General features: G+C 40.0%; 1 protein-coding gene across 6 annotated transcripts in view; it reads left to right on the top strand.

Moving 5' to 3' along the window:
* The first annotated feature begins 173 nt into the window (after nt 1-173).
* tanc2b (tetratricopeptide repeat, ankyrin repeat and coiled-coil containing 2b) overlaps nt 174-26490 on the top strand; it is a 168903-nt gene continuing 142586 nt past the window's right edge. For 3 of the 6 annotated variants that reach the window (XM_014032295.1, XM_014032320.1, XM_014032333.1), the window contains exons 1-2: nt 174-652; nt 15211-15296. The gene's annotated coding sequence lies outside the window, so the exon portion shown is untranslated. The remainder of the gene's footprint in view (nt 653-15210; nt 15297-26490) is intronic. The other 3 variants (XM_014032312.1, XM_014032327.1, XM_014032304.1) reach the window with 2 other exon arrangements.

A 26490-nucleotide genomic window follows, 5' to 3' on the forward strand; every position in this document is an offset into this window, starting at 1 on the left:
CTTCATTTCCGGAATGCAATAGTCCCATTTCCATATAAGCTATGGGACTGACGGAAAGGTCTGTCACCGCCCCGTTCTGCATGCTGCAGCGAAGTGTACCTCAAAAGACTTTAAATTTCATTATTATTTTGAAAGTCATTACCGGAAGTGCTGTTTTTCCCCCCACCGCTTGGACTCGTGGTGTTTATCAGCGGTGAGAGAGCTCAACTCCATCCATGTTGCGGCGCCGCTGCGTGGCAGTGGAGGTACCGATCTGCTCCGCCGCTGGCTGCGCGACACATGAGTGAGTCCAACCCGTGAATGAACCCCCGGATCCGGGCGCATCGTGCTGCCGACAAACAGCCGTCAGTCCTCGGAGGCGTCAGCTCGGCTACCTGCCGCAGACAGAGCGACTTTACACCGCGTACAACACCCAGCGGGGGTCGCTACTGTAACCGGTGTCTGCGCTGCTTTGGGGCTGATTGTCGCTTTGATATCGGTCCTCCACAGAGAGTGAACTCGCTGGTTTTTAGTTGCTATTGGAAGCTCGTTTTTTATTTTTATTTTTTTTGTTATTATTTTAATTTATTTTGGACAGGGACGGAGCAACAGACAGAACCACGGATGTGATGCCAAAGCAGGGCAGAAACACAAAGGTTCAAGTCTAGAGAAGGTAAAAACCTGCCTTTTTCTACCTACAGCTTCTGTTTGCTCGATGTCAGCCCTGTGCTATTTGAGTGGAAAGTTAAAATGTATGAAATGTCAGCCTCAAACAGCTTACATCTTCCTGCAGCTCATAGATAAACCCAGTCCAGCCAGGCTAATCCAATAAACACCCCCCAGTAGTGTTTAATGAGATAGACTTAGCTGCTTCTTTTGAAGACAATAACCATTTTTTTCTGCAAACTGCAAATGTTTTCCTTTCAGCTCATTGSTGAATTTAATTTCACACAAATCTGGGTCTTTATAATCTGCCTTCAACAGACACTGTTCAAAGTAAGGGTGCCCACCCAGACAACAAGCTGTCCATAAAATGAAGAGATTTATATGGTGGAAGCTGTTCGTACTTGCTCTGTAGCTCCAGGCCAACATCTACCTATTATCAGACATCTGGTCCTTCTTTTGACAGAGACATATGTGGTAATGGTATGTTTCTGCAAAGGCGCTTAATCTGTGTAATCCCWGTTGTTTGAGAGGAAAACACTTATTTCCCCCCTTTGATTGTTCTTCTTAGAGACGGATTTTTAAGTAGATTTGGACGCCAAACGCACATTTGCAGCACCAGGACATTTGTTTATCATCCGCCTACGAAGGCAAAGTGGCCATAATGTCCTCACCCAATGTGTSTTTATTTGTKTGTAGTGTTAGCAAAATATCTCCAACTAAGTGGACACATTTGAATGAAACTCATAGTAGCCACTGGATTTACTTCTACAATTTATTTGMAATCTACCACATTCCAGGTGGCCATGAACTTATGAAACTACATGTTTTACAGCTGGTGAGATAAACTTTGGTGTAGCTTAGCATCGRCCCCAACACATACTTTGAGCTCTAACACACCTCAAGAAATGGTGGCGCTTAACACTATTTGTRGGACCAGAAATGGCTATAACACTGTCCCTTCTCAAACTCTGGCATTAAAGGCTGCGGGCGATATGCATTCCTTTAAGGATTGTTTTTAATTAAATTTTCTTCACTAATGTAGATCCTCAGACCGTATAGAAAGACCTCAGGATCTGAGGTTTTGTATGTTTCTGTACGGTTTCATTAAAGTTCTTGGTTGTCAGATGAAAGACATCCTCAAAGCGTTCTCCTCACACAGCACGACTCCTGCTTCTCTCCTGACYTACATCTGTGTGTAACTTTTCCACGATGAGATCACAAAGTTTTTTTTGTTGTTGTCCAGGCCTAAGCTTTTTTTTTGTCTTCTGATGCTAATCTCTCCCTGCTCAGTGACAGAGGCTTGTTTTCCACAGTTTGAGCCAACGCAGTCCCTGCTTTCTTGATTTCTTTCTTTCATGCTCGCCGARGGTCCAAAGGTCCAAACACAAAAAGGTTCTGGTGCAGAAAATGGGTGAAGGATTTCTTACAAATCCGAGCTGACACAAAACAGCCCTCAGTCTTTCACTGTACTGGATGAATAAAACATGACTCGTCACATTTTCAACTCCAAACCGACACACTGAACTCACCTTGTCGGTGTTGACTGGGTCAAGTGTAACTGTTATGGCTGATTACACGGCTCTGATAGACGCCACATTTTCACCCGACATGAAAAATCTGATTTTTCACCTCATTTGTTTATTTAAAAAAAGCTCTAAACTGAAACTTGCATGATTTACAGCAACTTCTTGTGATTTAATTAGTCWATGTTGATGTTTTTCCTATTGCCCACAGCCAAAACGCAAAGTTTGATGTTTCTGTGCCTGTCCAWTAGCAAAATATCTCATGAACCACTYGATTGATTTTAATAAAACCTTTAGGAAGTAATCTCTGACTGTAGCTCTACGAATGATTTACATTTTMAGCCAACCCAACTCAAAACAACCAACACAGCCAAGTCACCTTAGAAAACACACATTTGGATATAACTGCGATCTCCACTCATGACTAGGAATGTGCGATATGGCAAAAAATTCATATCACGATATACACTCACCGGCCACTTTATTAGGTACACCACGCTAGTTACGGGTTGGACCCCCTTTTGCCTTCAGAACTGCCTCAYTTCTTCGTGGCATAGATTCAACAAGGTGCTGGAAGCATTCCTCAGAGATTTTGGTCCATATTGACATGATGGCATCACACAGTTGCCGCAGATTTGTCGGCTGCACATCCATGATGCGAATCTCCCGTTCCACCACATCCCAAAGATGCTCTATTGGATTGAGATCTGGTGACTGTGGAGGCCATTTGAGTACAGTGAACTCATTGTCATGTTCAAGAAACCAGTCTGAGATGATTCCAGCTTTATGACATGGCGCATTATCCTGCTGAAAGTAGCCATCAGATGTTGGGTACATTGTGGTCATAAAGGGATGGACATGGTCAGCAACAATACTCAGGTAGGCTGTGGCGTTGCAACGATGCTCAATTGGTACCAAGGGGCCCAAAGAGTGCCAAGAAAAGATTCCCCACACCATGACACCACCACCACCAGCCTGAACCGTTGATACAAGGCAGGATGGATCCATGCTTTCATGTTGTTGACGCCAAATTCTGACCCTACCATCCGAATGTCGCAGCAGAAATCAAGACTCATCAGACTAGGCAACGTTTTTCCAATCTTCTCTTGTCCAATTTCGATGAGCTTGTGCAAATTGTAGCCTCAGTTTCCTGTTCTTAGCTGAAAGGAGTGGCACCCGGTGTGGTCTTCTGCTGCTGAAGCCCATCTGCCTCAAAGTTCGACGTACTGTGCATTCAGAGATGCTCTTCTGCCTACCTTCTTTGTAACGGGTGGTTATTTGAGTCACTGTTGCCTTTCTATCAGCTCGAACCAGTCTGCCCATTCTCCTCTGACCTCTGGCATCAACAAGGCATTTCCGCCCACAGGACTGCCGCTCACTGGATGTTTTTTCTTTTTCGGACCATTCTCTGTAAACCCTAGAGATGGTTGTGCGTGAAAATCCCAGTAGATCAGCAGTTTCTGAAATACTCAGACCAGCCCTTCTGGCACCAACAACCATGCCACGTTCAAAGGCACTCAAATCACCTTTCTTCCCCATACTGATGCTCGGTTTGAACTGCAGGAGATTGTCTTGACCATGTCTACATGCCTAAATGCACTGAGTTGCCGCCATGTGATTGGCTGATTAGAAATTAAGTGTTAACGAGCAGTTGGACAGGTGTACCTAATAAAGTGGCCGGTGAGTGTATATATACATATACTGTATATACATACATACAATAACTTTAATGTAACAGATATCTGCATCCATTGGATGTTGTGTTTGGTATCACCTGCTTCGTTTTAAGGTGGTAAAACAAATTGCTTGTATTTATTCCTTTCTACACAATTTGTAGATTATTTTTTCTGCACTCCATCTGTTTAATCTGCGCGCACTCCGGCGGGGTGACAATCATCCCATTTTTTTTTTTTTTTTTTGGAAAGACAGTCTGACTGTCAGCCTTTCCCACAGTGCTTCTCTGCTGTACAAGGAGACAGTATTGCGCTATGACCGCAGGAGAAACGAGGTCCAGACTCAGAGAGCGTTTCTGCGTCCCACCTAAGCACTGACTTCACCTGCACTGACTGTCGCCTCGCTGCGTCACTATGTGCCGCGGCGCGCGCTCCTCCCGCTGCAGGCAGTTTGGTCGTTCGGCATCCGACCGGAGGACGCGCCATCATGTAAACATGTAAACAGTGGTCCGGATAAGTTATGTTTTTTTTCCCCCCTCTTCATTTGCGCTCGCAGCCACGCTGCTTCCCGCTGCCTCTGTTTTGACTCCAGCCGGTTGGGTCATCAAAAAGAATTGCGCGGTTGGCCGGTAGACTATAGATCTCTATCATAGGACAAATTTATATAGTTTCTACCGTATATTGTTTATATCGCGCATTCCTACTCATGACATCACATATATCATTTTTATATACGTTCTCTGCCGCTCTCTCAAATAATCGTARAGTTGGAACGGATTCTAGAGAGATTCAATTGTAACATTGTAGCTAAGAAAACGTTCCTAGAGTGAATTTTGACACATCTGACTTTATGAAATCAAGGAAAGTTCAGTTGAAACGTTGGCTGGAGGGTCGAGGTCTTCCACAGACTTGGAAAGCGAGCAGAATTGTTTAAAAGGTTGATGTTTTTACCGATGTCTTATAGTTTAGATTGCAGTGTGTGTGTGTATTTTTATCACTCAAGCTTAATGGTGATGTTTAAAATTTGTGCAAGTAGTAGTAAGCCTGCATTTTAAATTGGGAAAAATGACAAAAAAATGCTCTCACCATGTGGCGATGATGGCTGTACCTTGAGTCACTGTTAAAAAAAATGTAGCATAATGTTTTGTAGTCCTCCCGATGGAGTTTGATGCTGTTTTCCCAAAATTTCTTAAGTTTAAACACCACTAAACTATGGTTGAAACCATTGAAGCCGCTGCCAGAGTTTGTACGCACACGGGTGTTGTGCAGATGTAGTCTGGTGACCAGTGTCCGTTTTGCAGGTATTGAGCTGAAAGCTTGATGTGAATGTAGCTGAGAATCGTCCACAACACGTACTCTGAGTGTCATCTTGATGAAATACAAGTTTCTCCCCTCCAGAAAGGGGAGAAACTGAAACTAAAATATCCATCTTATTACACTGATAATGTTCAATACCAACCATGGTATCGATATTATTGATCTTTGGATCGATCCGCTCACCTTTACCCTGTATAATTTAAAGATTTATTGGCATGTATGTGCTGACTCTTCCCAGGTCACAGTTAGTGATAAAGAGAGACTAGACCTTCTCCATTAAAGCTTCCAGTTATGGATTTTTCTGCTTACAGAACTCAGATAAATCAAATCTTTACCGGATTTTAAAATTAAACATTTGTGTTTAAAAGTCTTTAAAGTTTTACATTTGCTGTTGTAAAACAACCAACAGACACAACTCCCCTTATCCTTTTTTTTATAAAGCTAGTTGTAGCTTTAATATTAATTTGTAACTGGTGTAGTTTTTTTTTTTTTTGTTTCCACTTCAGAATATTACCCTCAAAACCTTGCTGTGGATCTGAATCAGGTTCTTTAAAATTGTGAAACACCTCGAATCGTGTCAGTGAAAGACTGTTTCTTCAGTTCTTTCTCATGTTTTAGGGCAGCTATTGATCTTTTCAACTAATCCACAGCTGAAATCTTTAAGCGCGCCTGGATTCCTTCGGGTTGTTGAAAGTCAGTCTTGGAAATGTGGAGGATCATTGATTAAATCAGACAGGGGACTGATTGAGGTATTGAAAACGGTCAAATGGTGCCTCTTCATAAGATGAGGGGTTAGTTTTGCGTAATGATGCTCTAGGAAACGGTAACATGAAAATATAGTCCCTTAAATGCTTGAAAATATCTAAAACCAAAAGTGTTGCTGCAGACATGGTTTAAGACTCTTATCAGCTCTGAATGTGACATTGTTTCCTGTATGGAGAATAAAGGTGTRGACCACTGGGATGTTTTGATTCATTTCCCACTTTACGCATTTTTTTTTACATATGTTTTTAAAAAAAGAAAAAGTAAAATCTGCTGGAAAAAGCTTGTGCAAAAGTGCACTATAGGAGCTTAATTATCAGTTTAGCAAAAATTCGGTATGCAGGGAATTATAATTGATACTTTGGCCGTAATTTATTTTTCTTTTTGGCCAATAACTCAATTTATGCCCCAAGAGTMGGTAAAGCAATCATGTCAGAAATTGCAAGCCATGGGATCCTGAGCCGTTTTGTCTGAACGGTTCATTGTTGCTCTGTTTTATATCKAAAAGATGACTTAATTCAGTGTATCTTATTAATTTACCCATTTATTTCCACCGATAATTTAAGAATTGATGACATTTTGTTTTACTCATAAAGCTATTAATGTCCCAGAGTAGAATCATGCCAGCAGTGGTATGAACATGTAGAGAAATTTGTGGGATCAGGATATTCCAGATAGGCTGTGAAARGCTGAAATTGCCTCATTTGGAAGAAATGGTGGTGCATGAACTCCTAATGAGAGACAGATTCTCCTCAGGCATGTCTCTCTCTCTCTCCTTTTTTTTCCTTCTTCTTTCTGGCTCTTTATGTACAGACGAAGAAGAGGAGGTGCTTCCTTCTTGTTAGTGACCCGACTTTGAGGGAAGCTGGATTGTTTCATCTGAAAAACAACGCCGCTGCTTTTTCTTTTGTCTCTTCCTCTGCTGGGAGTTGGTGYCTTTCATTGAGTGCGGATGAGTTCAACAAAACGATGTGGCGTTGTTGCTGGAAAATATATTTTTGTATATAAAACGGTACCAAAGCAGAGGTGGTTTAAAGGAAGGTGCTGGTGAAACTGCGTTTTTACGAGTTGCGCCTTTCTCTTCAAAGCGTTTGGATACGCGTCTTTAACAAGAATCTAGTAGCTCAACCGTAAAATGCATCACCAGATCAAAGAGCTTTGACGTTTTGAACTGCTACAGCAGAAATCATCATGACACAGTTTGTGCTTCATTGAAATAAATGGGAGCAGAGTGTTTATATATATCTGCAACATGATGTTTTATGTCTTCGGTGGATTGAAACATATCTGAGGTAACAGCATAAGCTCATTCACTGTGAGTCACTGCTTTCACGTTCTTATTACTACCTCTGAGAGGTGAAGCTMTGTGACACAATCTGCTGTTTCAAACTAAAATAGACAGTGTTAATGAACTGTTTGTAGTGATTGTGAAACTTTCTTGCTGTTTACGTTCCCTTGGAGAATAAAGAACGCCTCTCTCCTTTGTCAGAGAAAGAGGTTTTCATTTCTCGCAGATGACATACTGTATACAACTTAAAATACTTGTTTCTTCACGCTAAGCTAGTGTTTAATGGAGACAGTTTTTACTATTTATGATAGTCCAAGCTAGTGTTTTAGTACTGTAGACCGATCTCGAGGCCACTTTTTAATAGTCTTGGCTCAGACTCAACTACATTTGTGCTCGTTCTTGTCTCAGTCTTGGACATTAAGGACTCTGTGGAACTGTGGAAATATCACTAAATTGCCAGAATATTGTCCAGTTTATTTYTTAASKTCCTTGCGTTCATTGGATGTAAAACATACTGATTCAGATCCAAGACTCAGAGACGGTGGGGACTACGTCAAACTTTGTCGTTTATAAAACGCAAAGAAGCTATGTTAGCGAAGCTAGCTAGCTAACGTTAGCAATCTGCCTCTGCACCAAAATTCTGATACCCGCCCGGCCTTCACACAAAGAGATTTTGTCAATATTATCTATACATAATAAGTTAGCTACCTGTGTACAATATACTGAATGTTTTATGGCAGGGCTATTCAACAAGCCAATTGGTTCATTCATCCCTTAAGTCCAAACCCCCGGTTTTCTACTGTAATTACTATAGTATCTACAGAAATGTCAGAGTCTTGGCTAGAAGCCTATGAACATCCAAGACAGTTGAAACTACAAGAAGTTGAAGATAAAACTATGAAAGTGAAAATAAAATTGGTTTAAAAAGTTGGCAATTCAGAGATATCAAAATATTATTTGTCTTAAATAGGAGTCAGAAAGTGTTACTCTTGTTTTTGATATTGTTTTGCTGTCGCTACATTTATTACATAGGGTTCTGTATGTTGTATTCATGATTAAATGCAGCAAAATAAACTATTTCAAAAGGTAACAGATCTTTGTAATACTTGGTTTGTTGACATAATGACTTTAATTACTGGYTGTTCGGCCCCTGAGTTGTTGACCTGCAGTAACTGTGGCCCCTGGAGCAATTTAGTTGAATAGCCCTGTTTTAGGGCATTATTATTATTTTTTTTCTGGTCTTTGTCTCACCCTCCCTTGGTCTTGCTCTCTACTTGGTCTCAGCTCCTAAAAGTCTTGGTCTTGTCTCGGATTCAATACACTCTGGTCTTATTCTTGACTCAGTCTCGAGTTAGGTGACTACACTAGTCCTATCTCTGTTGGACAAGTTGTAATAAAGCTTAGTATACTTAAAGGCCTCAGTAGTGCATCATTTGTTTTAAATTTACATTTTTATTAAGTATTCATGCATCAAATGTTTTAAGTGTCACTCAGAGCTCATCACCTTCTCCTGTGGCCACCCGACACCTGACAGTTATGCCCAACCGTGCACGCAGTCCTGAACAGAACCAAWAAACAAGGACAACAGATGTTCAGCAATGCCTCTAATGTTCTCAACAGCCGACTGACAGCTRGGCGGGTCTCACATTTTAAACAAAAAGCTCATGTAAGAAAATCGCTTCAAACAAAGTCTAAACTYTCTCAGAGCCGTTCTGCTGGACCGATTAAAAGGTTTTGTTTGAGCTGTTGCTGCAGAAGTAGGTTACAGAACYTGCAGTCATAGGTGAAAGAAAGTTCATCTTTTAGTTCTAGGGTTTTACATTTCAGGACATTTGTCACATTTTGTTTCTAAACACAGAGTCCATTTTGTTTCTAAACAGTTGTAGCGTTGTTGCAGGCATCTCAGTCCTTTCTGACTTCTGTCAGAGCTCGTCTCGAGTGTTGATGATGTATTTTGACACCTACCTGGGACCTCTCTGCATGAAAGCAGGAACTATGAGGAATTAATTGGAACATATTTTTTGTGTTCTTGACATTTTTTTGTGTATCCTTCGTGCGCAGTTGGAAAAGTACACGCAACGCTGAGACACGCTGACTCGTAACAGCTTTTTCAAAGCGATGCATTAGTACGAACACGTGATAAAACCACACGTCTGAGTCAGTGTCGCTGAGCGCAGGAGTGTGGGAATCGTTTCTACCCCGTCCTCCTCCTCTTGTTTTCACAGATACCTATCATCTTGGCAGTTGTTGCTGCGGCTGGACTCTTTGAACTTGCATCGCAGCTTTAATGAAATCAAGTCCGTGATTTGTCTTCAGACAAGCAGGCGTGTTGGACACGTTTTATGTCTGCTACCTCTCAGATTACACCTGATAGCCAGGCTTTCAGATAGCGCAGTTACTCTGCGGCTGCAGCCTGTCATTCTGCCACTCAAACTTTGTCTCGGGAACCAAGGAGCCCTGTTTGATGGCCCGCCTGAGCCGGCCCCAGCTGTTGTTGGCAGATGATTGGCAGAATATTTAGTAGGTCTGAAAGATTCGCCTCGCTGCTGCAGCTACAAAAACTTTGTGTTGTAGTGTAGAGCAGACCCTGACCTTTGCCCCGTCACCTCTGCTGATTAAAGTGCCTGCTTTACACCCTGCAGATAGTTTATTTACTCTCTCTGTGCAAAGAGGACCTAACCATTCAAGGGTTGTTGGTCTCATCACAAACATCTGGTGTCATTCTTGGCAGACCACTGGGGTCTTTGTTTCCCCATTGTAAAAGCTGTGCAGGTAGGTTTAGCACAAGATAAACATGGTTACCGTCATCATGTTTGAACACTGACACTAGCTGCATTTCCATTGACCATGAGAATGCGTAAATTAGAATTTAGAAAATAAATTTGCTCAATGGAAACACATCAATTTCGAAAAATATTACGTTTTTCGGCAATGTTTTTGCGCTAGGATGAGGTGGTATTTTGGCCGTATTGAAATTAGTGTTTTCCACAAAACTGCAATGGAAACACTTTTTTCGCATCATGGAAGTCACGTGATCAACAACCGGCTGTTTCTACTGGCGAAAAAGACGATGACGAAGAAGATAACAGGAAGCAGAAATAGTAGTAATATCACAGAAGTAGTATAAAATAGTAAACTCACTGACTACAATTTCCCAAAAACACAGCATACATAGCCGCTTCCAAGTAGGGGCTTGTCGCTGGAAAGCCTAGATAAAAGACGCCGACGTCTCCTCTGATGATGAGCGCTAGTGTCGTGGTAGCAACATGCTATGTGTTTACATCCATTGCCGCCATGTTTGTAATGACTTATCGCGAGAACAAACGTATTCACGCGTGACTTTAATAGCATTTCTTACTTAATGGAAACACAGCAGTTGCAAAACTGTTTTTTCGACATTAACAGAATATTGACAAAGTTTTGCGCACATTTGCAATGGAAACGCAGCTACTGTGGTTCATGTGTGAATGAGCAGTGCTGGGTTACCCCTCTGAGTGGTGCTTGTTTAGTCGCAGAAAATGAACTTGGATGCCTGATGTAAAGTACCATTAATGGGTTAACTTCATTATAGTTGTCCAGGCATTGCTTTGAGTCTGCAAAGCACAGTGGAGCTGTTGTTGTCAGGACAGATGCTCTGTGTGTTTCTGCGAGAAAACTTGGTGTAGGAGTGAAGAACGGAGCATTGTTTTGTCTGTGAAACTCTTTGTGTTGCGGAACAAAAATAAATGTCTGTAAACTATAATAAAAGTCTAAAATTTAGAAGGATACACATTTGATTTGAACTCAAAGTGATAATGAACACGTATAAAAGTGCAGCGTATGTTTTCAATTTCGTACAAACTGTGCTTGGCTGAACATTAATGAATGTAGTGCCCAAAAGCAACAAATTCTGAGTGAATGAATGAAATGAAAGTGGTTCTTCCTCTGCAGCTCTGTAATGCAGTCTATTTTTATGGCTGTTTTTTTTTAAACCAAGTATTGTATTTTCCTCAGGGCTAAGATGGCTTTCTGTGGCCATGCAACATAAATCTCAGAAAAATGCATGTAGATCAAAAAGACATTTTTCTCATTTCAGCTAAATGTTTCTGACCACAGCTCCTGCATGAGATGCTGTTTTTTCCTCTGCCACGACTTCCCCGTGGTATCTTGGTCGTCTTAAAGAAACCTAAGCTTAAAACACTTTAACTTCCCGTACAGAAWGTTACGAAATAGTCAGATTTTAATCTCATAAAGAGATAAATGACCTTGTTGACTGAGTCCCTGCCCAGCAAGAAGCTGTAATCGGTCGTTTTTATTCAGTTGTGGTTTGTTTTCAAGGTGGAGGAGTGGTCTGGCTGCTTCGGGCTTCACTCTCCAAAGCACGTCCTTGTTCAGGCACGAGAGTTCATTGTGTTAGCCGTAAGGACACAAAGTCTCCTCTCAGGCTGTCTAAAAATACTTCATACCATCTCTGACCCAAAACACCAAGGGGCATAAATACAGAGAAGCAGCATGAAGCAAAAAATAACAGCAAACAGAGAGCGAAACGTACCGTACTTCTCTGAAAACGACTCTAAAAAAGACTGAGCTTGCTGTGAAACGTGATGATGGTTAAATGGATTAAATGCCACGACTTTAAAAATAAAGGATATCAGATTTTATGAGCTCAGTTTGGAGAAATAGTTGAACTCTGGTTGTTGAGCTAACGAGCAGATTGAACTGGATCACTGTTTCTTTTCTAAACAACACACACCTGAATGAAGAAGCTGCAAACTGACAAAACTTGTATTTTTCTAGCGGAGCCCACTCCTGCAGACGATCAATTAATCAATGAGTTTGAGTAGCAGCAGCTGAAAGCCACTTGCTCTGTTAATTCCTACGAAAGGAACAAGAGTATAAGTTTTTTTTTCCACTCACTGCTTCTACCTTTTCTGCTCAGTATCTTTTAATTATGAGCAAAATCATTTTGTGCTTTATTTAAAGTGTGTTTTTTTGTTTTTGTTTGCCAGTTCATGGCTAATTTATGTCTTTATGCAGATCTGTTGCTTTGATCTCATCACTACATTGTGTTTTTTTAAATTTCGGAACAGTCTGTTGTGAGGGSACCATGACTAACGCATTAGCTCGGTAAATCTTTCGTCTCTCCAGGCGGAAGAGACGGAGAGCACCAGCCTTTCCTCAAGGTTAGGGTCAGCCACTTTCACAGCAGGCAACAGGAAGCCAGAGGGACTGCCGTCTCTAAACGCCTAATGAGCCTCTAATTGATATCCAGCTGAAAAACCCCACAGAGCGTTAATGCCACTTCCATGGAAACTATATTATGTCCTCTCGTCGTTTAGCTAACAAGACCCGGAATGCCCTGAAGCATACATTTTTAACATGGAGCCGCAGTGGTGACACAGCAGTTGTTTTGTGAAGTTATTTTCTGTGGGTTCGTATTAACACACAATTACACGTTGGTACACACTCAGTATTTAGTAGTACGGGTTTATAGTTCTGGCTCCCTACACGCCAACATCATGTCTTAATGAGACATGTTTCTTTCAAAAGAGGCACCATTAATCATTTCTGCGCTCTGCTTAAAGAATATACAGGCAGGAATGTTGCATTCATTTTAAACCTTAATATTTCACATTTTGTTAAATTTAATTAAGGAACGAGAGGTTCAGCAACGTTTAGGGTTTATCCCATTTCACCTCTTCCCACTATAGTTTAGTTTCCTTCGTTTTGCATGTTTACACGAGAGCTAGGCCAGAATATTTCTGTAAAATGAAGAGTAAAMGGAAATAAAGGGTTATCTGGCTCTGTTAGAAGTGTTTTATTAGCAAAAAAACAACTTCAACTTGGCTTTTAAAAATTTTAAAGTTTTATAACAGTCTTTTAGAAACTCTAGTTTGAGGTACAACTCTAAACTAATAACTTCTTTTGATTTTTTCATGATGTGTGCCAAAGTTTTAAACAAAAACGGTGACAAATCAGACAGAAACTGTAAGGAGTTCTGACCTTTCTCCTCCTAATCATCGTCTCTCTGCGGGGGGGACAGCTGCTTTACTAATTTGACCTTTTTGGTTTCAAATGACAAGAATAGTGTCTTTCTGAGGCCTCTGCCTTTTCTCTTTAACCCTAAACCTTTTAACTCCTTATATGGAAACATAAAAAWGCTTTATAATGAAAGCACATTTAGGCATCAGTTTGTGAATTCTGATTCACACAGAAAAGTTTAAAGTGTGTTCCGTGTTTTTTGGTTTTGTTTTGCAGTCRATTTCTGCATTCTGTGCTATTTTAGCCATTAGCACATCAAAACCTTCAGGRTATTCAGGTAGTAGGTGCTAAAAATTTAGTACTTTCTTTAAAAAATACATGAAGAAATCACAATTCAGTCAAATGTTATTTTAAAAATCTCCTTTAGCAAACTTCTCGTGCTACGTTTAGCATTTAGCTACTGTATTACTTTCAGTCTTCAGCTAGCTATGTGCTACTTTTAGCTTTAACCCTGCATTTTAATGCTTTTAGCTAGCCATTTGATACTTTCAACTTCTTTTAACTTTTAGCTAGCATTTGGGGTTTTGTAGCTTTCAGTTAGTGTTTTCTTTCTTTCAAAATTTAGCTAGTTCTTTACTGCTTTTGGGTATCATTTTGCTCATTTTAGTTTTCGGCTAAAGTTTTGCTACTTTAAAATTTTTCTAGCTTTTTGATATTTTAGCTAGTATTTGCTATTTTTGCTTCCAGCTACATTTTTTGCTATTTTTCATTTTCGTATTAAACTTTTTTTTATTTTTTAGCCAATATTCTGCTTCTTAACAACTTAGTTTCAGCTCCTTCAGCGTATTTTTCACGCAATGTTAAATTTGATACATATGCAAAAACATTTAAGGATATATCACAAACATTTATTATTGTTTTCCTAACAAAAGTTGTTAATAGTTTTCATTTCTTGCTTACAAAAGCTCAAACACAAAAACCAAACCATCTGGGAATGACAGAGACATAATTTTCCTTTTCTGCTCCTCATTGTTATTTCGGCCTTTTTTTTTTTAGACTGGTTGGCTCGGTTTAATTAATGTGTTGGCAGTTCTGTTTTAGAACTCAGATTAAGTTCTACAAAATCATCCCTACTGAGAGAAACGTAAACTATAATTAGAAAATAGAACGAAAAAAATGTGAGCGATACCCCAGAGGAAATTTGATTATAACGTTGCAACATTCTTTAATTATTTTCTTTCTAAAGACATCTGGCAGCCAGAATTTACTGTCTGCTTTCAAAATCAGCATTTTATAGTTGTCCTTCCTGATTAGTAAATAAACAACAATTAAACAGGACGTTTTATGAAACTTGGATGAATATGTTGAATTGTACTGGGCTTGTTTTTGTGAGAAATATAGAAATAGTTTAACTGGAGCATTCCTTTCCTAATCAGCTGTAAACTGTGTAACATTAGATGGAAAACCCAGTCCTGTTCGGAGCTCTACAGCTCAGACAAACGTCACAGTAGAAGCATCATTCAAGGTTTAAATGAGTCACAGAAAGCTAGACTGAACTGGTATTTTGATATCTTTTGTTTTTATGCGGTTGAAGTTTTAAATTTAATGATTTTTGCGCAGAATTTTCTCATTTCAGTGTCTCAGAGATGATTGTTAACATCTCCCACACAGATATTTGAGCCCCCCACTCTCCTGCCCATAACTGGCCGTCTAATGACATAATGATACATTTAGTCAAAGTGCCTGGAAGCTCTGCATCACAACTCTGAAAGCGGTATTTTATTTCTAATCCGCCCACTGAAGAATGCAACAACTGCCCCAGTCTTTCCTGTGACAACAAGTCCTTGTTGCTCCGAACACTGCGTGTTTTTCTGACTTGCCAGCCGCCGTTTTGTAGTTTCCACAGCAGAGTGAACAGTGACAGGTCATAGACTCGCACCGCCGCCGAGCTGGATGTCAGACTGCTTCTGCTGCGTGTCAGTAAACATCCTCTGTCACTTTCACCTGAAGTTAAACTCATTTCATCTGGTTGCTTTTGTAGACTTCTGCTGAGCGTCTCTGCTGGAGAAGAACCGGTGAAATGTAGCACCTCGCTGCTCTCAAAGCCGGATTTGTTGTCTTCTCAAGGTGAGCTGCGTCTAATGTTTCCTCGCACTCGAAACTTGTGTGTAGAAAAGTTGCATCCCACTTTAACTGCTGCACCACACTAAGATCCAAATACAAAGCAGCAGAACTGGTTATTTTTTTGTGTGAAGCTTGAGCTTTGGGCCACAAACGAGACAAGAAAACCTGCTGGAGAGCAAACCTTTTCTTGAAGAATACACTGATAAATGTACAAGACTTCCAGATATTTCCTTGGTTACCTTTTGAAATGTGTACATTAGCAAACAAGCCTTTTAATAATGCTTCACATTTGACAAATTTAATACCTAGTAGAGCTGGGCGATATGATCAAAATTTTATATCACGGTATTTTCAACATTTTCACCGGTTTCACAGTATTTGACGGTATTTTTCTTTTCATCACAGCTCAGTTGATAATAAAATGTACAAACCCTGCTTATTGACTTTTTTCCTTTTATTGTACCTCTGTCTGTGTCTCTGTTTCCCTCCTCTGTGTCTGTTCTTCTCTGACTGGTGGTTGGAGACAGTAGTCACGCATTTTGGTCCAGTCGAGAAGGAGGAGGGTTAAAAGATGATCAGGTTTATTGTTTTATGTTATTTATTAAAGCTTATCAGCACGACTCACCTTGCACACCAGTCAATTCTAACTCCACTACGAACTACTTCCCGCAGGCTTTTCACAATAGAACCACGTTAAGTCTCCATCAGCATAACGTCTCCATATTAACTAACCACGTTAAATCTAACTGTGCACGTCACTGAAGAGGTGTTTACTACATTCAGCGAAAATGGGATGTTTTATTTAAACGTCAGTCAATATAAGTAGCGGAATCGCCACCCGCGGCTGCAACTAGCTGCTCCAAACATTAGCATGCTAACGCACATAGCGGTGCAGCAAGGAAAAATGTCCCCCGGGAAACAACAGTTCACTGGCGGCCGAGACAAAACGTTCCGCTATTTAAACCGGAATGTCCGGTATTCAGAAAATTCATATCATAACAAAAATAGAAACCGGTATTCGGTACAAAACGGTATACCGCCCAGCACTAATACCTAGATCATCCTGATAATGTGCAGTTCCTGACATATGGATTAATTTGTCTTCCTAAAGGAGATAATCCCTGGAAAATGGGTCTAAATCCTATTTTTAACGTATTCTAATGAGGGTTTCTTGGTATGATTTGAAAGATGAAACCTCAAACCATATTAAGATATTGGGATTTCCCAGCTGGTATATAAAATAGTTTTTCTAGTGCGCCAGAAATGTAGCAAAACTTGATGGATTTTTTTCTCAAAATCGTTAGTTGTTGGTAAAGCTCAGAAAAGTGCTTCAAAACATTCTTCWGGGTTATATTTTCAGCATTTCCTTCTAGTGACCCATAGATTCATCATATTTTGACAAAATCTAATTATCACATTTTTAAACCAATGCACTGTACCTGCCTTTATGTCTTTACCTGTCCTGCGACTTAATCCCTGGTTTGATGTGACGAGTCACATATCAGAGCAAAGGCTGGAGAAATACATTCATGTGGCCTCTTTCTAGTTGCTTTGAGAATTTGACCGCATATGTGGTGGAGGTGCTGTCATCTCGAGCAGCTGTCAGTCAAAATTCCTATATTTTATTTTTAAGAAGTGTCCAGATGGCTGATAGATGTGTCAGCTTGGGGCCATTTCAATTACTCCACGACTGGCCAGCCATGAAATAGTTGTTTGCGCCGACTCTGGATCAATTTCAGAACCAAAGCCGTCTTACTGCCATCTCAGAGGTAGACAATATTGAGATATTGATAATATTTCTGAAGAAAATGTGAAGGGTGCTGATGCAGCTTTTAGGTGATGTTTCCATGTGAAGTTTGCCCAAAGAAGTTGCGTGGTTCACCAAAATCTCATTGATTTTTATTGTTTTTTTTGTGCAGATTTCTGCAAAGTTCTGCAAAGGCTTTACAATGTTAAATATCACACACACACACACACACACACACACACACACACACACACACACACACACACACACACACACACACACACACACACACACGTGAAAATCTGTTTGGTTTTAAACATGCAGATGAGCAGCTTCTGTCAGCTGTTACAGGGAGTGTGGCTCGCAGGCTGCAGAGGTATGCAGAGTGACACTGGCTGGATCACATGGACGCATCTGTGGCGCTAAAGATGCATGCTGGCAAATGGAGTGGAAGAGTAGCCCCATTAAACCCTGGCTCTCCTCTGAGAAAGAGGCCAACAGCTCTGAACGCTGGCCTCTCGCTCCCTGGCAGAAAGTGCTGACACAATTTTCTTTCCTTTTTTTTTGTGTTTGAGTAAAATGCCTTGTGACCGCGTGACACTGGCTCTTTTCTTCCTCTTGAGATCCCCCCCCCGGCAGTAAAGCTGGCGCTACACAAAGGAGACGCAGTGTGCGACTGCTGTTTAGGAGGTGGCATAAATTGTAATCAAGCCATAAAATGGTGCAAAGATCTGCATTACTCACTTTTTAGCTGGTGAGCAAGGAATTCCTTTGTCTGAGGAGTTAATTGGCTTTACCGCTTCTCATTCTTCAGTCACTGCCTGGAAGATATTCAGAGAAACAAATATTTTTTTCCCTGTTTTTAGCTTTTCAAATGAATTAGTCTTTTTTTTTTTTGCATCTTCAGATGCACAAATCGTGCTTGAGAAAAGCTGCCTCAGCCCATTTGCTTGCGGTGCAGACCTGTCAGATTGTGATGACCTGCAGTGGCTCCTGTGCCGGTCAGCGGTGCAGGGAAGCAGAAATATTACGTTGTCTCCAGGCACATAAAGCATCAGCTCCTGCCATGATGTGCGTTTGACCTCGACACACCTTCCCTCACGAGAAGCTGTAGTTACGTCTCTGTGCCTCTGGTTGTTGTTGCAGTCAAGCAGTTGCATCATTTGTGTTTTTTTTATTTAATAGTATTTGTCATGCATTGACCAACCAGATGCTGTAGATGGTAAATCTCTGCTGAGTGCTGCAGGGACTGATGATAACGGTCTGCGTTGTCGAGTCACTGAAGGGGATGTGAAGGAGATGGTTGTTCCCCTCTGGGTTTTGTGTGTGTGTGTTTGTGTGTGTGTGTGTGTATGGTGAGTGAGCTGCAGCCCGCAGCCTCTGAAAGGGTGCTGTGTTAAATCCGACACACTCAAACCCACAAACTCTGACAGCCAGTTGTGACGAAAACCAATTTAGGTGGCATGATAAATCTTGTTTGAACTGTGGGGGAGCTGTTCTCTCTGCCTGCGTCTCGTCTCTTTAGTTTAAAAGTCGTCCTTGTTGTCGGGGAGGATTTGYAGTCAGAAAGACCGGCAGCCTCGGTGAAGATGAGGCAAAAGTTTTTTACACATCGCTGGAATGTTCAATTAACAACACAATGTTGGAATTGTTAATTGTCAGACTTGCTGCTTTGATTAAAACACAGATTAAAAAAACAGACTTGGGTAGCCTTAGATTAAGCATTCCTGACGCTGCAGGGTGGGGTGTCGCGATTCTTTTTCTTTGTGTAATGTAATTAAACAACTACCATATTTGTTCAAGTATAATATGTACAATTAAATCCATAAAATCATAAAGTTGGGAGGTGGTACTACACTCGGATAAATATTTTTACTTATGTATTTTAACTAAAATATCGGCTTCATTCACAAAATGCCTGAGTCTGGAAATGAGAACGCGTCGTAAAAAGCAGTTGAAACAAGCTTACCTCTGACACTCCTCCGTGCTTCAGAGCGAGATAATACAGATCCAGGCAGGTGACACGATGTGAAAAAAAGGGGCAAAAAGTAGTCCTGCACCTCAGTAATGATAGCGAACTAATGGGCCGCTCCTCGAACAACAACAAACACGTTTGTCTGTAATGGCTGCCGTCTACCGGTGTTCTGAAAAAGTTTGTATCCCTGAAAAAAATGTTTCCCCACCAGAGGGGGCGCTCGCGAGTAGGAAGTAATCTGCTTTTCCCCCACAAGATGGTCCAAATCTCATGTGAAGTCTCTGACTTTTGTGTTGGCGCCTCCTGGTGGACTATGTGTAAAATGCCAGAATTCATATGATGCTGCTACAGCTGATATATATTTGTTGTCAAAATACCTTTTAGTACATATGTTGTTAAAATAAAATGAACAGTCCAATGATCATTTTACTGATACAGTATATGTAAAGACTGCAAAGGATGAAAAATCTTGAAGTCTGTATGAAATTGGAGGTAGTTTGAGGATTATATTTTTATGTTTAAGCTCAAAAAAAGGGGGGGTATTATACATGAGATTGTATTATACACAAAAAAATACGGTACTTTTAAAGCGTCTGTGACATGCTTTTTCTTCAATTAAAAAATTAAAGAAAATATCCTAATATTTAAGAAATTTGGCATCATTCATATGATTTAACCAGATTATCACAAAATATGAATATTTTTTACTAAACTTGGTGCAGTCCAAGTGAAACAGGAAGTGATGTCAAAGGGGAACTCTTTAAAAAATGTGTAACTTCCTGGTCTTTATAAATCTGCTTCTTCTTTATCTGTCTGATAATGACTCAAAAAAAAATCAACAGAAACATCTGATTCTTTGCAGTCTGTTGTTAGCCGTTGTAACAACTCATTCAAGCATTCCCTTTTTCAGTTTTATCTTATCCTAAATTTAATGTCACGGTCACCTTAATACCTAGTTTGACTGATGTGTTAAGTTTGGTGTTTTGGAAAAATAAAAGTTTGGCTGTTCTAAAAAAAACATTTATTGCTGCTATTATTGCTCAGATGTGTTTATTTTATTCATTTTAGCTTTTGTCACTTTTAAATAAGCAAATACCTGGTAGGACAGGGCGATAAAACAATAACGTATAATGCGATCGAGACATAATATCAATGGAAATGTTGATAATTTCACTGAACTCTGATCCAGAAGCAAACAGCCTTCTAGAGGATGTAGGCAGAAGAAAAGCTTTAGCCGCTCAACCTCTCACGGCCCAGATAAGCAAGGTTGTTAGCATCAGCTAACTCACTCTTTGGTCAGCTACGTAGCAACAACCTGTTGCATAACGTGCAGTAGCGGTTTCATGTTTCACCACCGTGCCTCAGAACTGCTTCGAAATTAAGAACAACGTGGAGTGAAAGGAGAAAATGAGRGCAACAGCTCAAGAGGAAATTGTGGATAAAAGAGAAAAGGTCATGTCACCAGTTTTGGCAGTTTTAATCAGCCTTTTTCTCCTGGTCCTAATTTCATATAGCTAAAACAAAAAAGCTAATCAGTAATTATTAACTGACATCAAAAGCTTGTACTGTGATACATTTTCAGTCATATTGCCCAGTCCTAATGTCTAGTTGGATGTGGACTGATGTGTTAAAAAGGACATATCATCTAAAAAAAATTTTTTAGCTGTAAAATACATTTTTTGTGTACTTGCGAGTCTCTGAGAGGTCAGAAAATTTAATTTAATCCCTCCAGGAGCTGCATAGATATATTTTTATTCTGTTTGGGTCAAATCTTTCAACCATTCAGTTTTCTTTGTTTTTCTATGACATTTTCTGAACTATTATGTCACAGAATTTGCAACAGAACTGATGAAGTCTGGACTTACCAACTACAATTTGGTGGTCTTCATTCTCCTCTGGTTCTGGGTCAGACTCTGACTCCAACATGTAAGGCTGGATGGACAAGTCTTCCCTTGTTGACATCCTTTATAGGATTTGCAAATAAAAAGTTATAGCAACATAGTCGTAAATCCCTTTTTCAAACTGGAATGAACCGGTCTGGAAGCTGGAGGGCGATGGGATGTGAAGCYCCTRGTTTGGATTTAAAAAGACCGCCTCAAAAAAGGGTTTAAAGAGGGGCTTGTGGAGTTAGAATAAGGAGGAATTCAGACCAAAGCATTGCAGTTTCACTTTATATAGACCCCCACTGAGGATTTAAAAGTAAAAAAGAAGAATTTAAAAGCATCATATGTCCCATTTTTAAGTTTGTTTTTTTTTGTAAAGACTTGGGTATTATAAAAAATCTTTTAACAAATCTGTATTAAACCCTGGGAGAGATCTTATTGGATACAAACAAAATTCTTTCCCATAAGAACCTGGTTTAGTTTAGTCATGGATGCCAGCTAATAATGTTTCTAGTTAAATGGGAAACCACTTAAGGTTGTCTTATTGTCCCTGCACGACTAAACTGGCACGAACACAGCAGGAGGGACCCCYGGGTGAACAGCAGGAACACGCAGAATAACCTCAACCTCCCCTTGAAAAGGCTTGTTGACAGAAGAGGAGTGGATCATATTCACCCTGGGGGACAAAAACAAACAACCAACCGACTACGCAGTCCACCGTGCCGTCTGCTGCCGGTTTAAAAAACAAGCGCTCCACAGTGTTTACAGACGTGTATGTTTATAGCTGCAAGCCGACCTAATTGTCATGCAGCTCATTAAAACGTTTTAGGCTGAGGGCTTTGAAGCCGGACACGTCGGGAGTTACGTGCTCGAGATGAGACGCAGCCGGGTGAAAATAACGGTAAAGGTTTCGGCTGGATTTGTTTTTATATGTTCAGAGGGAATTCATGTATTTCTTAACGTGAGGTTAGATGATTGTTTATCTGTAGCGTTAGCAAAATGTCTCTTGAACCACTGGGCAGATTTTAGTGAAACTCTGCCTTTATCTCTGCAACTCATTAACATTTTGAGTCAACCTGCTTGACCAAGTTCTACCAGATATTCCTGACATGGTTTTTCTTTTTTTTTTTTTTTTTTTATTTCACTTCAGGGCTATTGAGGAAGAAACATGTTACAATTTTTTTTCTCTTTTCCTCTACAAATTTTTTGCAGCTTATAAATCACAAGAAATTCAATCCTTGACCCGACTCTTTTTCAGTCTGCTCTGTGTAATTTGTTGTTTGGACACAGTGCAGCAAACCCACAGACGCCCATGTGCATCTRTTGGAAATGGTCCTGTTGGGCTGAATGGAGAGACACAAGTTTTTGACAGTCATTTACAAACTGTGCGAGTGTCCTCCTGCCAGATCGGTTGTTTGTTTCCGTCAGAAACTTTAGCAAAATCTAAGATTTAATAWAACGTATAATAAGCCCCAAACACAAACACAAAGATGAAGAAAATTATCATGAAGGAACTCTTCAGAGTTTCCTTTTGGACCTCACTTGCACAAGTTTGTTAAAAAATTAGCTCCTCCCCTTCCATCTCTGCCAGCCGGCGTCGACAGCTGGACCCAACTAACAGCTGCTGCCCCTCCCCCCGAACCCAAAACACTAAAAACAAAAAGACCCGGCTGCAACTGAGCTTTGTTGGAGAGCAAATTATCTTGTTGCTGCACAGTAAACTTGTGTGTGGTCTCCCTTGAACGAGGTCTCCAGCGGTAGATTAATCTTCTAACTCGTTAAAATTGTCTACAAAGGAGGCGTGTGTAAGGCTTGATATAAATAATGATTTGAGTTGTTTCAACGGGCAGAATTTGATGAAATGAGTAATGATCAGATAACATGATTTTTATGTGTGTTTTAGGTGTAACAGACATTCACGCTGATGTCACTCACTGCCTATTGTTTTGTATTCAAATGCCTGATATAAAGATTAMTTTATCACATTTCATTTAAATGGTTCAGTTTTACTAATGTCGATAAATTGTGCAAAACATACAGCAAAGCTTTTGTTCTTTTGCAAGGCTGTTAATTAAGACTACATGGCTATGGTTGGATGTGTTCAATGCGATAAGTAGACAACAAAGGCTTGAAAATAAACTAAATCTATGTATATAGATACTTGTGAAGTGTGCGAGGGGAAGATACGTGCAGGAGATCGCTGCTATCGGGACTGACCTGAATGAGGTGGAAAAAAATCAGGAAAAGTTTGGCAATGCAGACAAGTTCCTTCCCATCTCTTACTATGATATTAATAATTTAGTGTACACAAAGAGTGCCTACGCTGTATCACAGTGGCTACGGTTCAGCAACTCAACCAAAGGAGGCTGCTGTATTCCTGTCAATAATAAATTGCCTTATTAAAAACTATACTAACAGCGTGCATTTGAACTAAATGAAGCTCCTCTGCCTTGTATGCAGTAGATTACACAACAGAGATTTGAAGCAACACTCACTGAGAATCCAGGATTAATAATTACTTGAAATGAAAACATTTGAAATGATTTACTGAAATGTAAAATTTTAATTTTTTTTATATTCCTCATACAGTTTGTAACCTGCAGTCACGTTAGCCTGAGCCACTCAAACCACAGTGACGCCTGGTGTCAAAGTGTCCGTTTTTAACCAGACGTTTATTGGTCGTCATCAAGCTGCCATCAAAGGTCAGTTGTTTAGCTAACGCTCTAATTAGGTCGTTTCCTCTGGTCTCGCCTTCGCTTTCAATCAACCGTCAGTCAGTCCGGCCTGACGGCGTGATCCGGCGGTGGGCTGAGCTGGTAGAGCAGCCTCCTTCCATCCTGTGATTACTCAACAGGTGGGGCTTCATTGTTACAAATAGAAATGTTTAATTATTAATTGTTGTCAGACATGTTTGTGATTTTTTTTTTCTTTTCTGGAGCTGTGTAGACGGCTCTAGAGAGTCTGTATTATTAAKTGTGTTGTGGATTTGTATGAGATACTCAGATTCTCAAGGAAAAAAGTTCTTTATGTTGCAGGTTTAGTGTCTGGACCTGGTTTGTTTTGTTGAAATTAGCAATTCAAGACTGTRGCCACAGTTGTACATTATAAATGGCTATAATTCAGACAGTTTGACATAGAGCTGGATTTAATAATCGATTTAATCGATCTGGATCGATTTTGGTTCAAATTTGGGAAAATCGATTCATAAGTCATGAGATCGATTTTTCACCACAGGTGTTGTGTGCGATGGAGCTGCGTGTTTTCGTGTTGTCACTCCTTGCCGTAGGTTTACATCCAGGTGACGGTCGGTGCTAATGTTAGCTCCCGACGACAAGTTGTCTGAGGTAAAACAAAAGAAACTAAGGAATCACTAACAGTACCAGCTGATTCTCAGCTGAACTMAAAGATAACAGAGGCCATGACAACTTTTGTTTGCAAAGATTTGCGCTCGGACMCGGTAGCGGGAAACAAAGCTTCAAAAGGCTCGAACCAAAACTACGGTATGTAAACATCTGACTGAAACTGTTCTCCTCTGCATGTATAAATGTGTGAAAGATGACAGTCTAACAAAATCATTTAGTTTTGTTACCAATATTGTTTTTTAAATTTAAGAAACATCTTAATGTAATTCACAGTGATGGAATGTTTTAACTGAAGTTCTTTTTTTTTCATTCTTGTTAATAAGTTTTATTGAACAGAAGCTAACAAAAACGTTACAAATATACAATTTTCATACACTCAAAAGAGTGAGCAGAAGTAAACACTTATATTACCCCACCTCTTCTCCTGTAAACTTATTCCATCACTTCTTAGTGATCAAGAAAATTATTTAGTTTCTTAAAAAACTAATGTATCCAACAARGTTTTCTCRTGCAATTTGTTTTTAGTTTAAACCCTTTGAAACTTGAGACAGTTTTGTTTCAAGATTAAACTCCAATTTACAAGTTTGTCCTTAATGTTTATAATTTTACCAATGCACCAAGTTAGAATTAGTTTCTATTTGTAGAATTAGTTCCTTTGAGAATGTCTTCTATATCAAAGTAAATGTGTTACTGCATGATATCCTTAACTAATTAAAAAATCAATCAAACTGAATCATGAATCGAATCGGGCCCCTGTGCATCGAATCGATTTGCGAAATCTGAATCGATACCCAGCCCTAGTTTGACACATAATGAACTAAAACTTGGAGTGGTAGTAGCTGAGAATAATCCTCAGTCCTTACACCAACCACTAGCGGATCACTTGAGACTTTGCAATGTTGCACGAGATCATGCATAATGTCTTGTGCAAGATTTTTTCTCAACATAAAATGATTTTATTTATTGAACTCTTGACTTTAAAATCTACTTCCACTGGACTGAAATTGTATTATTACGTGTCACRGTCGAGTCTGATCACACAGAAATAAAGCCGTAGTACACTTCATTCCTGGAACGTGCCACTGATTTTTAAAATTTGTGGCTCATTTGCATGCTGAAGGCGCGCACGTCTTCTTTACAAGATGTCTGTGGTTGAGATGAAAGGGGATGATAAAGGTTTGCCGCTGCTAATTCACAGTGGACAAAGAAGTTCTGGAGTGAATCTGTGAACATGGCGGTGGTGTACGTACGGAAGTGGAACAATGCATAATTCATCAGGAAACAGATTCATCTCCCATCCCAGCCTGCGTGCGTCTGCTTCATTGAAAGCAGGTTATGTCTGTGCCAGTGTAATGTGCAGACTTATTTCCCCCGACGTGAACAGAACAGAGCCCGTTGTCAACAATCACTTTTGACGATTGAACCTGTTTTCTGACTGATGTAAGTGGGCGAGCTCGGCTGTTGGCAGAAACTCAATTTTCCGGCACCAAATGTCATCCTGAGCACCCATTTAACATACCTCCAGTCTCTTTTAATCTCTCTCCCACTGTGTGGTTGGATGGTGGTGCCTTATTGATCTGTTCTATTCTCGTCTCGTYGTTTGAAACCAAACACCCGGAATCTGTGAAAACATGACATGTTGGCTTCATAGATGGTTGTTTTTCTGTTGTCGATTTTCTTGACAAAACTAGGGTTATTTTTAGAAAACYTGAAAATATCAGCAGATAGACCTTCAATGAGATGCTTTCATTCCTCTTCAGATAGCTATGTTTCTTATACTCTGTTTGTATGACAATGAATATGTTGTAGATATGATGTAACTCAACCCCAAAACAAGTGCACCTATACAGCAAATATGTGTTACATAATATCTCAAAACTCTTGGTGTCTTGGTGTCAATTTTGTCTCTGTTAGTAAAATATCTCACAAGTCAACAGTTTTTATTGAAACTTTTGAGAAATGGGATGTTCATCTACGTCATTCAACTCTGAATTCTCTCAYTTCAAYATGGCTGCCACAGCTAACTGACAGCTAATCTGTTTTACAGGTATTAAAGGCATCCATGATTAGTTGTAACATCAGACTTCGTTTGATGAAAAAATATTTTTACTGTAAAATACAGTCTGTAAAAATGTTTAGTTTTTATAATTTAAAAGGTAGAAATGACTCAGCCTGCAACAAAATACGGATGGAGGACAACAGAGCTGCTTCATGGAAGAAGAACCTCAGC

The sequence above is a fragment of the Austrofundulus limnaeus genome, unplaced genomic scaffold (assembly GCF_001266775.1).
Source record: "Austrofundulus limnaeus strain Quisiro unplaced genomic scaffold, Austrofundulus_limnaeus-1.0 Scaffold7, whole genome shotgun sequence".
Taxonomy (NCBI): domain Eukaryota; kingdom Metazoa; phylum Chordata; class Actinopteri; order Cyprinodontiformes; family Rivulidae; genus Austrofundulus; species Austrofundulus limnaeus.